Source organism: Mobula hypostoma, chromosome X2 (genome assembly GCF_963921235.1).
Source record: "Mobula hypostoma chromosome X2, sMobHyp1.1, whole genome shotgun sequence".
Classification (NCBI taxonomy): Eukaryota; Metazoa; Chordata; class Chondrichthyes; order Myliobatiformes; family Myliobatidae; genus Mobula; species Mobula hypostoma.
This window is the reverse complement of record NC_086129.1, coordinates 38756012-38768097: the sequence shown is the minus strand read 5'-3', so window position 1 is coordinate 38768097 and position 12086 is coordinate 38756012.

The window sequence follows — 12086 nt, the reverse complement described above, 5'->3', positions numbered from 1 at the left end:
ATGTTTGGAGTGTTCTGCTGATTAACGTGAAGAGATGTATGAGGGTCAGGGCCTTGGATCTATACAAACCTTATAAACACGCTGGTCTCCTTCGGGTATTGGACCTTTTTTCCATATTTGAACTTAAATAAGCAATAAATCTGGCTAGGGATGATTCGGAGTACATGATCACTCCATGGAGCTCTACACTTCATGATAGGAAAAGGATCAGCCATGATTGAATGGCAGAGCAGACTCAATGGGCCAAATAGCCTAATCCTGCTCCCATGTCTTATGGTCTTATGGAAATGGAGAAGGAGGAACTGGTGATAAAATGTCCAAGGCTAATGTCACAAGTTTATTGCAGAACCGTTGGACTGCAGATCATGGGCTCTCTGGGGGCTTTGCTATTGCTTGCTTGGTGGGTGGAGGGTGCTGATGCTTCCTGCTGAACACGTGGGGAGAGGGATGATGCTTTGCTGCGGCTTATGCGTGGGAGGGGATTGGAGACTTGGTGGTTCTAAAGTTTTTCTATCATTCATTTTGGGGGGGTCTTCAGTTTTGTTGATGTCTGTGAAGAGTAAGAATTTCAGGTTGTATATTGTATACATTCTCTGATATTAAATGTAACCATTGAACCATTGAATGTTAATATTTTTGGTAAAGCATACATATAGGACAAATTTTTTCTCCTGTATAAAACTTCAGTATTTTTACTCAGTTTTTAATTTGGACTAAGACTAGCAGAGAGGAAGGGTGGTGGAACTATAAGCTATCTTAACTTGACTTGAATTGTCTGTGATATGTTTTATGATATTCAAGCAACACACATCAAAGTTGCTGGTGAGCGCAGCAGGCCAGGCAGCATCTCTAGGAAGAGGTACAGTCGACGTTTCAGGCCGAGACTCCTCATCAGGACTCAGGGTCTCGGCCTGAAACGTCGACTGTACCTCTTCCTAGAGATGCTGCCTTGCCTGCTGCGTTCACCAGCAACTTTGATGTGTGTTGCTTGAATTTCCAGCATCTGCAGAATTCCTGTTGTTTGTGTTTTATGATATTAGTGGCCTTATTCCATGTCTGAATGGGACTGGCTGAATGAATCATCTGGTTATTGAGTCCAGGAAGGAAAGTGGGGCAAAGCAAGAGAAAAAAGTGGAAGAGTGAGATAAAAAAGAAATTAGAAGTCCATGTTCCACATCATATTCCTTTTCTGTGAAAGATATTTTCAAATTTCAATTTGAGGAATTATTTCCCAAGAAGTGATAATGGAGTATTTGTCTGGTATGCTTTTTACACTGATTAAGCCGGTTTCTAGGAGTTGTATTCTCATAGCCCAGTGTGTAGGCTTGTTATAACCCACCTTTAAGGCTACGTGTATGATATTATGACATAGTAGAAGTTATTTGGCTCTTTGTGCCTTTGCCATCTCTTTGAAAGAACTGTCCAATTAGTCTCAGTCACTTGTTCTTATCCCCCATGGCCCTCAATTTTCTCCTCTTCAATTATTTATACATAACAGTTTCCTGTAGAAAGTTACCATCTCTGCTTGCAGCACCCTTTCTGCAAGTTAGAGAAGATTTTGGTGCATAAAATAAATTCCTCTATCTACCTTCCAGTTCTTTCAGCACATACAATAAACATTGATTCTCTGCTTATCAACTATCTTGCCAGTGGATACAATTCTTCCCTTTCTACTCATATTTTGATTGTATCAATGAAATCACTCTAAGACATTTGATTCATAGAGTTGTAGAGGATGAAGTCAGGCCCTTTGGCCCATCACATACATGTCAGCCCATCCACACTGAAAAATTTTTCATCTTGCACCCTCATCTCACCAAACTATACTTGGGCAATCCTAGTGAAAGTGCTTGCAGTCACAAGGGGAGTGTGCAAGCTTCACAAAAACAATAACCAGGACTGTAGCCAGGTTTCTGAGATGTGAAGCAGCAGTCCAAATCATAATACTTCCTCAAAGGAGAACAGTCTCTCTTGTCTGATTATTCCACATCACATACTTGTCAGTCCATGGGGATGTAACCCAGTGGCCACTTTATGAAGTACACCTGTACACTTGCTCGTTAATGCAAATATCTAATCAGCCAATTGTGCGGCAGCAATTCAATGCATAAAGACATGCAGACCTGGTCAAGAGGTTCAGTTGTTGTTCAGACCAAAATCAGCATGGGGAAGAAATGTGATCTAAGTGACTTTCACCATGGAATGGTTGTTAGTGCCAGATGGGATAGTTTGAGTATCTCAGAAACTGCTGATGTCCTGGAATTTTTATGCACAGCAATCTCTAGAGTTTACAGAGAATAGTGCAAAAAAGAGAAAAAAATCCAGTGAGTGGCAGTTCTGTGGGTGAAAATGCTGTGTAAATGAGAGAGGTCAAAGAATGGTTAGACTGTTTCAAGCTAACAAGAAGGTGACAGTACCTCAAATACCCATGTGTAACAACAGTGGTGTGCAAAAGAACATCTCAGAATGCACAACACACCGAATTTTGAATTGGATGGGCTGCAGCATCAGAAGACCCCTAGGTGTATTTTGAGGTGCTGTTTCCAGGAAGGAGAAGTATTAATAACACAGAATGAGAACATTCACCCCCTACAGTCTCTTCTACTTAATCTCTCTGCATGCTCATCAACTCCTCTCTTCCCATCATTAAGCTAAGGGGAGACTGAATAGGCTTGGACTGTTTTCTACAGAGCAAAGGATGCTGAAAGGTGCCAGAACCCACATTCAGACAGGACCATGAATTAGAAAGATTTAGAAGGATAGGACCCAACACAGATAAATGAGACCAGGTCAGGTCAGGTAGGCACCTTGGTCAGCATTGACGAGTTGGGCTGAAGGGGTTGTTTCCAGGCCATATAACTTCATGAGTCTATGCTAATAGGCAATTTGCAGTACCCAAGGTACTTAATAGCACAAGTGTAGGATGTGGGAAGAAGCTGGAACACCCAGATGAAACTCAATCAGTCCACACTCCACAGCGAGATCAGGATCAACTCCAGGTTCCTGGAACCTTGAGCTCATAGCACTAGTTTCTGCATGAAGATAAAGATATTGAAACATCAAAACAGTGAACTGAGTTGTTTGCATCAACGTCTAATACAGTCCGAGGATGTGCTGAGGGCAGCCCGCAAGTGTTGCCATGCTGCCGGTATCAACATAGCATGCTCACAACCTACTAGCCCTAACCTGTATCACTTAGGAATGTGGGAGGGAACTGGAGCACCCAGAGAAACTCACACGATCATAGGGAGACATAAAATCTCCTTACAGACTGCGGTGGAATTCAACCCAATTCACTTGTTCTGTGAAACGTAGCACTAGCCACTACACCCAAAAAGAAAGCTTCATTGCCTTACCATTATGAAATGTCCCTTGAAATTCAATTTCAGTGGTAGGGAGAAAATTGACACGAGATATTCTTGCTCATTATACAGGAAGGTTCCTAGTTGTCCTGGGGCCTGAGGATGTTCACCGATAATACAGCAGTGCCTCTAAATACTCCAACATGTCACTTCTAATTCAAAACCCTTTACAGTGTAACAAGTTAATGAACACACTTTGCTACAGATTAAACCCTTTGGGTGTTTGATGCCTCTTTATTGGGATGTTGCCTCTTTAATGGGACATGTGCAATATCTGCCAGCTAACACCAGCAGAAAGAAGCATCTTGTAGTGTTGGTGTTGAAAGAAAACTGGAGTGTGCAAACTTTTTCCTTTAAAGTGCCTGTGATATTGGTTCTTCTGCCCTGTCCCACAAGATTCTCATTCTATCAGAACATATACAAGAGACAGATAATGGGTCCAAAGAAATACTCTCAAGGAGCAAAAATAGATCAGTAAACATTTTCTGAGACAAGTTATAGAGGATAGAAGGAAGCAATCTTCTCTGCTGGGGTATCCAAACTTGTTGGCATAACCTTAAAATCTGAGCTTCATTATTGTATGTGGTAACAAATAGTGCTTCATGCAATGAATGTACAAACCTGGAATTCTTTCATGCCAAGACCTATTGCACCAGAGGGTTAATTGAGAATTTCAAAACTAACCCTGAAGTTTTGTTGAGCAATGGTGATTAGAGGTAGGGGTTCAAAATGAATAAGATAGTGTTGAATGGCATGGTGGGACAGACACAAATTACAGGTTAGATGGCAAGGAAACTGTGAGGGGAAAGTATGGCGCAGTTGCAGAAATTGTAAATCACAACACCAATACTTTCTTAAATAAGAGAAAATCTGCAGCAAAATCCAAGCAACACACACAAAATGCTGGAGGAACTCGGCAGGCCAGGCAGCATCTAGGAAAAAAGTACAGTTGACGTTTCTGGCCGAAACCTTTCGGCAGGACTGGAGAAAAAATGCTGAGGAGTAGATTTAAAAGGTGGGGGGAGGGGAGAGAAAAACACCAGGTGATAGGTGAAACCTGAAGGGGGAGGGATGAAGTAAAGAGCTGGGAAGAAAATTGGTGAAAGAGACAGAAAGCCATGGAAGAAAGAAAAGGAGGGAGAAGCACTAGAGGGAGGCAAGGAGATAAGGTGAGAGAGTGAAAAGGGGGTGAGAAATGGTGAAAGAGAGGTGGGGTGAGGACATTACCTGAACTTTGAGAAATCAATATTCATGCCATCAGGTTGGAGGCTACCCAAACAGAATATAACGTGTTGCTCCTCCAACCTAAGTGTGGCCTCATCACAACAGTAGAGGAGGCCATAGATAGACATATCGGAATGGGAATGGGAAGTGGATTTAAAATGGGTGGCTACTGGGAGATCCTACTCTTCCTGGCAGACGGTCTCCCAATCTACATCGAGTCTCACTGGTATACAGGAGGCCACACTGGGAGCACCGGACACAGTATATAACCCCAACAGACTCACAGGTGAAGTGTCACCTCACCTGGAAGGACTGTTTATGGCCCTGAATGGTAGTGAGGGTGGAGGTGTATCACTTGTTCCGCTTGCAAGGGTAAGTGCCAGGAGGGAGATCAGTGGGAGGGACAAATGGACAAGGGAGTTGCGTAGGGAGTGATCCCTGCGGAAGGCAGAAAGTTGGGGGGGAGGGAAAGATGTGCTTGGTGGTGGGATCCCAATCGAGATGCCTCTTCAACTCTGAACTGATTCCACAACGTATAGACTGAGAGTATTAACCTGAGAAAAATTAATAGAGGTGTTTAACAAGTGAGAGGTCCAGATAAAATACAGAGGGAGAAAGTAGAAGATTTGATAATCCAAGAATGCAGATTTATCATGACTGGTAAAAGAACCTGAAGAGATTTTTTCTTTCAAGTCTCTGTATATGTCAGGACTTGCGATCTGGATTGCTCAACCCAGAGGATCAAGCATCTGCATCAGCTTGTAAAAATTAGGCATGTTTTAGAAAGATAAAATATTATAATGTGGAATAATTAATGATAGAAGATGGAGCCAGCAAACAATGCTACCATGAGCAGCATTCTCCAGATGGTTCACAAAACTGTTTCTTTCATTTCTTTTATGTTTTCATTTTCTTTTAAATGTGGCTCTAATGTTCCACACTTAGTGGCCACTTTATTAGGTACACCTGCACATCTGCAAATATCTAATCAGCCAATCATCTGGCAATAACTCAATGCATAAAAGCATGCAGACATGGTCAAGAGGTTCAGTTGTTGTTCAGGACAGACATCAGAATGGGGGAGAAATATGATCTAAATGACTTTGACCGTGGAATGATCGTTGGTGCCAGACAGAATCAGATTCAGAGTCAGGTTTAATATCACTGGCATATGTCATGAAATGTCATGGTGATTTGAGTACCTCAGAAACTGCTGATCTCTTGAGACTTTCACACACAGCAATCTTTAGAGCTTACAGAGAATGGTGTGAAAAACAAAAAATAACATCCAGCGAGTGGCAGTTCTGTGGGCGAAAATACGTTGTTAATGAGAGAGGTCAGAGGAGAATGGTCAGACTGGTTCAAGCTGACAGGAAGACAACAGTATTTCAAATGACCATGCTTTACAACAGTGGTGTGCAGAAGAGCATCTCTGAACCTTGTCGTGGATGGACTACAGCAGCAGAAGACCATGAACATACACTCAGTGGCCACTTTATTAGGTACAGGAGGTATCTAATAAAGTGACCACTGAGTATAAATTTTACAGCAATCTTGCCTTCCTCACATTCTGCTTCATTTCTTCATTTCCATTGCAATTTATGAGTCTCCAGATCTTCCTCCTGCTTAGCACGATATCAAATTCAATTTTAAACCTTGAATAGGTCCTCCCCTTTAAAGCAAAAAAAACCCTAAGTTACAAGAGTAGGGATCATTCTGAAGCGAGACAGAATGTTTGAGTATATTAAGATGGGACTGTGATAAGTGAAGACTGAAATGGCAGTCTGAGTTCAAGTACAGAGAATCTATACTGTGAAGTTAGTTACACAATTCTGTTTGGGGAATCAGCTGAGTAAATCTGGGCAGAGGAGATAGATAGACCCTTTAATGCTCGAATCAGCACTCAGAAAGAAAATGACACAATTGTACTTGGAATTTCAATTTATCAGAAGTTCATTCAGTAGATTATTAAGTGGAGTAACAGAAGTGACTTTCTATTTTTGAACATGCCTAAGGGCTACTGCAGGTCCAGTAATTGTGTAAACAATAACTGTGCGAAAATACTGGATTTACTAAGATCACAAATTCACAGTAATTGTTTGCTGATGATTTACAATGTCTACCTCCATGGAAAGCTCCTTGAGAAGGAGCTAGAGGCTTATATGGTGGTCTCAGAGGTGAAACCTTGCAAAAATCAAGAAGAAAGAAACATGCGCGGATTTATTTATTTATTTATTCAAAGGGACAGCACAGAACAGACTGTTCCAGCCCAATGAGCCTCACAACTCAGCAGCTTTAACTCTAGCCTAATCACAGGACAAGTTACAATGACCAATTAACCTTCTTATCTTAAACTTCTGGTTTAAGATGATGCTGGTGAATCCCAGTGACTTCTGGCTGGTAACAAGAAAATCTGCAGATGCTAGAAATTCAAAGCAACACACACAAAATGTTGGAGCAACTCAGCAGGCCAGGCAGCATCTGTGGAAAAGAGTACAGTTGATGTTTCAGGCTGAGAACCTTCATCAGGATTTATGGCGGCGGTTAATAAAACAAAGAAAACAACTAAATACTGTACTTTGTTAGTCACTCTTTTTCTGGTAAACAATCATCACAAACAATGGCCTGCAATTTCCCTTTAGACTTGGAGGCAATTTGATATGGCAGAACTGAGGCAAGACGAGGCAGCAAGCCCGTCGCCAAGAGCGAGGAATACCTGAGGTTTAATCAATTTCAAGCACCAGGCCGGATTTAAAAGGTCAGGTACAGGACAAATCAGTGTGGCGGGGTTCAGGCGCCAGAGCGCATTGAAGTGACTGAACCCAATGTTTGGACAACGAGTTAGGCACCAGGCCAAATTGAAAAGGTCCTGGTGTTCGGGCTCGATGAAATGGATGGGCCGGTCCAGCTCACTGCTCTGCCATACTCTGCGCCAAACTAAGGCTCTGTGGATGAACTCTCTTTGTGGACTTCAGTTCAGAAGGTTATTTGCTCGTGTTTATTGTTTGCATGATTTGTTTTTTTTTCTCTGCACATTGGGGTCTTGATTTTTTTAATGGGTTCCTTTGAGTTTCTTTGTTTTGTGGCTGCCTGTTAGGAGACGAACTTCAAGGTTGTAAAATGCATACACACTTTGATTATAAATGTACTTGAACTTTGAACTTGAACCATACACCTTTAGACTATGGGAGTAAACCAGAGCACCCAGAGGAATCCCACACAGTTACAGGAAGAAGGTACAAACTTCTTTCTAACAATGCCAAATTAAACTCCAAACTCCAGGACATCTGAGCTCTAACAGCGTCGCGCTAACTGCAAGGTTACTATGGAAAAGTGAAGACTGAGGAATGACCTAACCATTAAAGATTATGTGTGCAGTCTATGTAAATATATTGATGATGTCATTGATGATGTAACTGCTACATGGGATACTTTTATCTGCAACTGGCAGCTGGAAGGAGACATCACACCACACCTTGCCCAAGCTCCTGAGATCTCATCTACCTGCTGGAGCAGACTTTTCTATGGCTTTATCAGGATCCATTGCTAATAATGAACAGGCGTGGTAGGGTGGAAGTGGGATAGGTGGTCTCACTTGTGAGTTAGTTAGCACATCAAGAAGGACATGCTTGGATGTAACATAAATGCTGATTCAGAGCAGTAGGGCTGAATGCATCACACACAAAATGCTGGAGGAACTCAGCAGGCCAGGCAGCATCTATGGAAAAAAGTACAGTCAACATTTTGGGCCGAGACCCTTTGGCAGGGCTGGAAGAAAGAGGAGAAGTCAGGACAAGAGGAGAACTTCCAGAAGTCAGAACCCTGTCTTCTCTTCTTTCTTTCCAGTCCTGATGAAGGGTCTCAGCCTGAATCTTTGAATGTTTTAAAAAATCTTTCTCATAGATCCAGCATCTTGTGTGTGTTGCTTTGGATTTCCGGCATCTGCAGATTTTCTCATGTTTGGAGTAGGGCTGAATGGCCTGTTCCTGCAAAATATCTCTTCAATTTTTGCCTCTCCACAAAAATTAGGAGAGGGGAGGCAACATGAAAGATAATGCCACCTGAGTTTGGAGCATTTTGCACAGAGTAGCGTTTGGGGGGAGCCGAGCAAGAATATGCGAGATGACCATAAAATGCAATGAGACAAGGCAGAAAGTCGATCTGGACAGAGATAACAGAGGGGACAACAAGTAACTAAGTATTTAATAAGGCACAACAAAACAAAAGGATAAAAGTGATGAAGAAATTGATTTGATGCCAAAACAATTCATGAGATTATAACTGCAGCACAAAACAAAAGAGTATTTGAATGATTTCTATAATATATTCTCAGAAAATGAGAGACAAAAGAGCAGAAGAAACCCTAGGGGATCTCAATGTCTGTGTTTTCCTAGGATGCATTATAGAAACTGGTCACATTCTTTTTGATATTTTCTGTAATTGTAATCTCATGATCTGTTTTGGAAGATGTCATGAATAATTTCTAAATGTCAGTATTTACAAATGGATCTGAAGTCTGCTTTCTCCATACAATGTTTGTCTTTAAAGGCATGGGGAATATCAGCAGGTGAGCTTAGAAATTAACCAGAACAAATCAGAATACGGTAGCGTGGCGTCGGAATTCAGAGTTCAATTCCGGCGCAGTCTCTAAGGAGTTTGTACATACTCCCCATGACTGCGTGGGTTTCCTCCGGGTTCCCTGGTTTCCTCCCACAGTCCAAAGATGTACAGGTTAGTAAGTTAATTGTTCTGTGATTAGGCTGGGGTTAAACAGGTATGTTGATGGGCAGCGTGGCTCGTTGGGCGGGAAGGCCCTGTTCCATGCTGTATTTCTATATAAATAAATACATAAAATGGCTGAGAGGCAAAGAATGTAAGGAGAAAATATTACTGATAAATGGCTCAAGATTCCTCAGAGAACCTTCTCCAGGTTCTGCTGAGTTAATTTCAGAGTGGCATGAATGCCAAAATTACAAACAGCATCCTTTTAGGATCTGTTGGCTCAAGTTAGATCAAATTTACCTCTGGTGCATTCACAAGGGACCACATGCTATATGCTGTGATGGTATAATGTTATCAGAACATCACTGCATGGTATCTGCTCAAAGCTGTAAAAATACAACTCACCCAAAGAGCATTGTAGCATTTACCACTAAGTACAGACCTCATTACCCATCCTAGGACATTACATCATCCTTGTTTCATTCAGGACATGAGGACTAGTGGTTTGGGGAACCCATGCTCTTCCTGAAACCTTCTCCAAGATAATGTCTGCTTTACCACCCAAACCCCACAACCTTTCTACCTTTAGTTCCAAGAAAGTATTGATTTCATTAATGAACATATTCAATAATTGCATATTCACAGCCTTCTGGAGTAGAGAACAACAAATCTTTGCAAGAAGTTTCTGCTCAGTTTATTATTGAATACAGTAGCTGGATCCTATCAGGCCTATAGCCTTAAGTTATATACTCCCCATCAAGATGAAGCCATATGTACCTCATCTACTGTATCTGTTTAAAATCACGGTGTCTAAATGAAATTATATACTCTCTCTCTTTTACACTCTGCATTGATTCTGCCCTACTCTGATCTCCCTTCATATTAAAATCCCTTCAATACATGAATTAATCCAGAGAATCTGCATCTGCATCATTTCTGAAGCATGTTTCTTGATTGGAGACAAGAAAGGTGCACAGTACTCTAGAGTGTTCTAGGCAAAGCCCTTTGATGTTGTTGGTCCCAATCTGATCTCAATCTCATTAGATTAGAGCAATTTATTTTTAATAGGTTCAATAGGTACATTTAATGTCAGAGAAATGTATACAATATACATCCTGAAATTCTATTTCTTCACAAACATCCATGAAAACAGAGGAGTGCCCCAAAGAATGAATGACAGTTAAATGTTAGAACCTGAAAGCCCTCCCAGCTCCCCGCACCCACGCGTAAGCAGCAGCAAAGCAACAATCCCCTCCCCCACCAGCATAAAGCATTGGCGCCCTCCACTGAGCACTCAAGCATGCAGCAAAGCATCAATAAAGACACAGACATGCAGTACCCCAAAGACTACTTGTTCACCCTGTATTTGACATACCACAGGCTCTCTCTCTCCCTAATAAGGGAAAACAAAGTGTCCCCATTCCACAGCGAAAGGGGAGACAGAACAAAATAATGCGCTGATTTATGGTGTTAAAAGTCTGTTGCGTCACTTCTTCCAAGCTCTGTGCCCAAAGAACTTGTGTCTCTGGGCACACAGCCAGCAGCCAGCTTGCTGCTTTCGATCTTCCGTCTCTCACGACACACCAGTTTTCAGTAGAGGCACTGACCTTGAGTGCGCCCACCTCCAGAGCCATGAAATCCCGGCACCCTGAAGGCACACTAGTCTTCTAGGCTGCGTCCTTGGCATATCGAATAGTGGCCAGTCGTGAGACCCTGACAGCAGGTCTCATTTCCACGGTGAACCAAGTCAGCATGTAACTCCAGGTCAGGGTCTTTAAAAGAACCCTGAAAGGGAAAAATAGAGATATTAAAGATAGAAATAGAGCTGTTTCCGAAGGTGCAAACAAAGGAGTCTCTGCCATTTCAACATTGCTGGGCAGACTCGATGAGACTTCCATGGAACAAAAACCCAGGACTTTCACAGGAATATTCTCAAACTAAAGGCATATTTCCAAAGATCAATAGATTTGAGTTCCAAGGGATAGGAATCTATGTACCCATCAAGAGCTAATTTTCATATTTAGATTGATTTTATTTCTTAAAAGTTAAAATGAGTATATAGAGATAATTTGTGCACCATCTTTGTCTACTTGAATGGTATCAGAAACATGAGGGACTAAATAGATTTCTCCTGTTTCTCCTTGCACAATAAATAACCTATAGCGTTGTACAGTAAATTTTCATCCTTCTTCCTGTCTATGCCATCATGTTGTCGAAGTCCAAGATGTTATATATGAACTCTGATAGATGGTCCAATGCACCATTGCATTACTACAGAATACAGTTGCAGTCCCCGTCGAAAATTAAGCAAGGACTGCTGATGTAATTTGAATGTTGGATTAATTTACATAGAATTTGCATTACAGAATCCAACCATAATGCCCATCTGGTGCATTTGCTTCACGAGTCTCCTTCAACCTCTCTTCCTCTCATTATAGACAGCGGCTGTATTTCATTAGGAGTTTGAGGAGGTTTGGTTTGTCAGCTAGATCACTTGAAAACTTCTACAAATGTACTGTGGAGATGCATTCTGATAGGATGTATCACCATCTGGTTTGGGGCGGGGGAATCCTACTGCACAAGAATGAAGTAAGTTGTAGAAGCTTGTAAAATTAGTCAGCTCATCATGAGTACTAGTCTCTGTAGTTTCCAAGATATCTTCAAGGAGCGATGCCTTAGAAAGGCGGTGTCCATCAATAAGGATCCCCACCACCCAGGACATGCCTTGCTCTCACTGTTACCGTCAGGAAGGAGGTACAGAAACCTGAAGGCACACAT